Below are 5,653 nucleotides of genomic sequence, written 5' to 3'. Positions count from 1 at the left end.
CCTTCCTAAGGGACTTTGTCTTATAAACATGACTGGGTGTCTATCTAAAATTTGGCAGCTCTTTCACCCAGTGCTTGATGATACCTCTAGTGTTCACAAAGCTATGGGTGGCATAGAAAAATGAGTCCATGCACTTCACTGGTTGGGGTAAATGATACATGTACAGAAATTTCTTTGCTCTGAAGGTGGAAAGCTCTATCCTGCTAGCACTTCTCAATATCATAGTCTATTCATCTTTGTGTGATACAATCTAGCTAATAATGTTCGCACATCGGAAGGCGATGTACCTGCATGTAACCTTGTATAATGCTAACTGTTGGACACTAAGATAAACTTGTCGGTCCTCTAAGTCTTCCTTGAAGTTTTCTGTGAAAGTATATTTGATTTGTTGCCATGTCAATGTTGAACCATTCTCAATGAACAACCAAGTATATGCATAAACTAATAGATCAACTGATATTTGCTCAACTGCTTCCCCAGTATTTCTCTCGGTGCTTTCCTTTGATACAGCTCTCTTGGATGCCATGTTAACTATAACTGCTAGAGAGATGCCCAAAAAATGGTGTACCTATGGGACATAGAGGATACTCATGGCAAGAAAATGTCAGCTTAAAGCCAAAGCAACTTCAAGACAAGATTAAGCAACAAGTCAGGCTCATGATGGGAAAGATTGCACAATTTTAGCAGACTGAGGTCACTGGATGATTATGGGAACTACACATTGTGCAATCCCAGCAGTCAGTCGAGAAGCTTTATGACTAGAACTGTGCAATGTGCAGTTCAATCTTGGGCCAAGGCTGGGAGAGACTGCGCAATGGCCAAGCTGGGAGGCTCGCTCTTGGAACTACGTAGTGCACAGTTGGAGCCAGGCTAGGACAGAATTTGTGCAATTCCAAAAGCCAAGGAAAAGGCCTTGAGCTCCCATATTGCACAGTGCATGCAGTGAAGTGTGAGATCCGGGTAAGGGGGGCCAGATCTGCCCAAGGGGAGTGTGGAAAACAAGCATATTTGAAGGATGGTGTGATGATGAGTGCAGATATGACTATGTTAATGCATGCATGTGAAACAAGTGTATGAATCAATTAAACTGAAAGAAAATGAAGCATGTGAAGAGAATCATCGCAACAACGACCGTTGGTGCAAAAAAAAAGTAACATATGCGACACTTGGGAAAGGCAATCTAAAACTTGACACAACACTTCTACAAGTTAAAAAAAGGTTAAAAAACCAACAGTCATTCAAAGAAACAAGTGAAACAACACTCTCACAAGATAAGCAACAAAAAGCGATAGAAAAAGCAGCGAAAGACTAAAAAAGAAAAACTCACCCAGAAAAGCGACGACAATTGCACCGAAGGTTCCTTGATCTCCTCGAGAATTCTATAGCTCCAAGATCGATTTTGAAAATAATCTCTAGCATCATCGATTAAATATATTTGGTCAAGTTAGGGTTTATGACGCGTATGCCAAAAATCAAGGAAAAAGTGACACTTGGTGGCAGCTTCCAAAACAACTCAAGTGCCTCCTTCGAGTTGCTAAAAATAGATCCCTATTTTTTAGGGATGACTTTTTTCTTTTTTTCTTTTTCTCTTTTTTGGGAAAAAATGCCATGCATTTCCCGAAAAGATTGTGCAGTTCTGGGAAGAACCAGGCAACTTTAAGGCTCATGCATTGCGCAGTTTCTGAGCAAAGTGGGTTCTACACAATTTCTGGGTTGAGTGGCTCTGGGCTGCCTCTCCTGCCTGCGCAATTTCCCATCTCAAGGTTGGCTTCCATCCAATACTGTGCATTTCTTGAGCTCAATGCTCATTGGCAGCCAAGATTGTGCAATTCCCTAGAGAAAGGCCAATTTCCCTCAATAATTACGCAGTTCTCTAAGGCAAGTCTAGAACTGTCGAAAGACCAAGTCAAGAGATTGCCTTGTAGGTTATAAAATGAACCAAGTGAGAAAACACAATCCAAGATGAAAGGAATAAATATCAATTAAAGCACAAGTGCCTGGATCACTACAAGATAAGTTGTTGTGGTTTAAAAGGGAGGCTCCAAAACGAAGCATATGCACAATTTTGGAGTCTTTTTGTTGCCACTACAACACCACCACAACTTTATCTCTCCTAAAGTTAACATTTATGCTTTCATTTTCATGACTCGAGTCTAGAATATAGACAACGGAATCAATGTTGTAATCTAGGGAAAAGTGTACATAGTTACCAATAGCATAGACATCAAGTATTCACATAGCAAAGAACACAACTAAAAGGAAAAGAAGAGATACAAGTAATGGAGAACCAACAAAAACACACTTTATATTATGTCTCTTAAAAGGAAATTTGAACTGATACATCGATACATAAACAAATATTTATACCATGTCAAGACAGTTATAACAATCTAACTGCCCAACCAAACTTTTTAACTACTTTGAATTATCTTAACAATCATCTTTACATTATATGCTTATTTGAAGTCCCTCCAACATCTACCTACATTTGGAGAGGAAAGTAGCCTGGCCTATGTACGTAATAATCAAGTAGGATATCCCAACCCTATCAAATCCATATGTGGTAAAATACTAAAAAATCAATGTATTGGAATATTAAATGTCGATACATGAAGTTATTGAGACAAAGAATATTTATATTGAATGTAGATACATGAAGTTATCTATACATGATTATTTACTTACCTTAATTAACAACTGGGTGAAATGTCCCAAATCAGCAAACATAGCTTCATAAGCTAGAAACTACCAAACACACAATTGAAAGCTAATATAAATGAATTAATTTTTTATGTATTTTCATCCTCCTTAACCTCAATATTAAAAATCACACAAGATTACAAATACCACAAGCACACTTTTTAAGGTCGAGTGAGATATGGGCACAAACCTATGATGCAGAGGACTATGCCTCCAAGGGACACCCAACCCTCTACATCTTGTCTTCCTAAGAAAATTATACATATCATAAGGAGAAAGTGCTTCGAACACTTTCATATTCCAATGTGAATACCATTTCCACGGATACAAATGAGCTAAGCTATCACAAGAAGTGCAAATAGAAAAGAAACCCTATGTGTGCTATAATGTTCTAGCACAAAAATCCCCACTAAGATGGTGCAGGAAATGGTGACAACATAATATGTAGAAACAAATGAGTAAAATGTCAAATATGGAAATCAACATTTATGTATAAAGGGAAGAGTACAGAACATTGAAGTATCTTATGGGTAGGTTTCCTTTAGCCCATTTTTTAGCTATACATAATTTTTTGGATCAGGTGCAATATTTGAATAGTGCAAACAAAAACGAGCACATGTAAAAGAGCTTACAATTTAGGAATAAGTAAGAAAGTGATATTTCTAACGTTCTACTATAACATGTTAGAAAAAGTACAAAACAATAAAGAATCACTTGAAAATTTAATGGAAATGAAATATTGGAAAAAAATGGAAAATCAACAAAACACTACATATACGAAGCTAATGGCCAATTCATAATTGGAAAAATTCTGACAATGCTTGATGTATGATTGGATGAAAACAATGTTTTACTTAATCTCATGTAGATTATGAATTTTAACTTTAAACCTTGATACCAAAGAAAAAAAAAACTGTAAAATTTACAAAAGAAATTGCATAACTTATTAGAAACTATGGTTTCAAGAATAATGTCAAAATTACACAAATTTGTTTTATGAATCTTAAATTAGTATAATCCAATGTAGTTTCACTGGGGAAAACGACATAGTTGCGTAGTTCCATTTTTCCAAAATAGATTATCCTCAAATCGTCATACCAATCTATAGAGTGTAACCCTATGTGTTGAAATTCTATGCAACCCTATGATCAAATATGTCCATTTGATCATGATTTTAATAGGCACAAAAATCCATTCAGGCATATTGATAGACCAATACCTTCAAGTTCTTGATTAGCAATATTTGCTTTCAACCTATGAAAAAAAATACAGTTGAAAATGGTCTCCAACATGAAAAAAGTTATGATGACGATGGAGGGATTTGAATCCTTGACTTGAATTCAAGAAAAGACAAACAATTTATATAGTTATGATGCATCTGATAAAATTAAAGCAGGGAAGGAAAGATTCTGGAGGCTGAGATTGCCTCTAGGTTTTTTCATGAAAAGGCCCTACGAAAATATTTATGCATGTGGGAAACACTAGAACATGGATTGTTGTGGTGTTGGTATCAATCTAGGGATATGGAAGTTAATGCATGAATTTTGACTTAGGGACTTTAGTAGTTTTGTTTAACCACTAGAAACATAGGATTAGGGTACAGTTGGGGTAAATTTTAAACGTAAACATGAGGTGGTTGTTACAGGTTCATGGATAAAGATCACATGCCCTTCTTCCACAAGATGCAGCATTTCACATAATAGATCGAAAACTAACCCTTACCTCAACGGTCCTCATTCTCTTATAAGACTGTCATTTTATAATATTAGAAGGAAGATGCTCAAAATCTATGAGGAAATGGAAAATAGAAGAGGTTTTGTGACCATAAAGAGATTGAAGCCACTATTTCTATTTCCAATTCCAAATGAAATACACATTTGAGTGCCAAAGAAGATAGAAAAAAATAGAACAAATTTCCAGGGTACCTAGAAACAGAAATTTAGTACCTCCTTATGCATATATTTGTAATATCAACCTTGAGATCTTTGTCTCCAAGCTAATTGAATAGGTTGCAACAAAATATAAAAAGGTTAAACATGAGGGCTTGCATATATTTGATCATATGAGTTGAAAAGATAGCTTCAGGATACATATTGCAAAGTACAGCCTCAACATACAAAATATGACTTCCTGTCATAACTCTAACCCTTCTCTTAGTTTTTGATAACTGCAAATGCTAGGGATGCAACTTAAGATGGCACCATAGACAATTCCTCCTCTTTGTGCACAAAGATTCATCTAGATCCAAATGTTTTCATAGGCAAGATAGTGTTATGTGAGCATGGATACAACTATAGGGTGACCAAGAGGTTTTGGTCATGCAAGACAAAGGTGTGGGAATGATACTTTCTAACACTACCTCTAATGGTGAGGGGTGGATTGTTGATGCCCATTTGTTGCCTTCTGTTTCTATGGGATACACTTGTGATTTGATCATATGATACATTTAATCAACCAATACTTGCACCACATGTTAGTATTCCATGGCACCAAATTGGGGTTGAAGCCAACACTTATCTTAGATTCCTTTTCATCCAGTGGTTCCAATCCGCTAATGCCTAAAATTCCCAAACCTAAAGGATGATGCTACCAATAATAGTTTCTTGGAAAGGAATAGAGCAAGATATGACTTGATCCCATGCTAACGAGATGATTGTGTAACAGGAATTACTTAGAAAGAAAGTATGTTTTTTCTTTTGTCTTAATTTAAGAACAATTAAAAAGTTAAAATATAAACTTAGGTGTTTAAGATGAAATTAACATTTCATCTTAAATAAATATCTTAACAACCCATCTTTTATAGTAGTGTAATCATATTCTATTTCCTATGGGCATCCTTATGTGGATTGCAATATCTAAGAATATATTAGTATTTGACAGTTCAAAGAAATGTCAATTCTCTAAACCCTCTCCTAATCATCAAATTATGAAATATTCTTAGAATTTGCAATCG

The sequence above is a fragment of the Pinus tabuliformis genome, chromosome J (genome assembly GCF_031772625.1).
Source record: "Pinus tabuliformis cultivar Carrire ecotype Pingquan chromosome J, CPIR1, whole genome shotgun sequence".
Lineage (NCBI taxonomy): Eukaryota > Viridiplantae > Streptophyta > Pinopsida > Pinales > Pinaceae > Pinus > Pinus tabuliformis.
Note: the sequence above shows the minus strand (reverse complement) of the source record.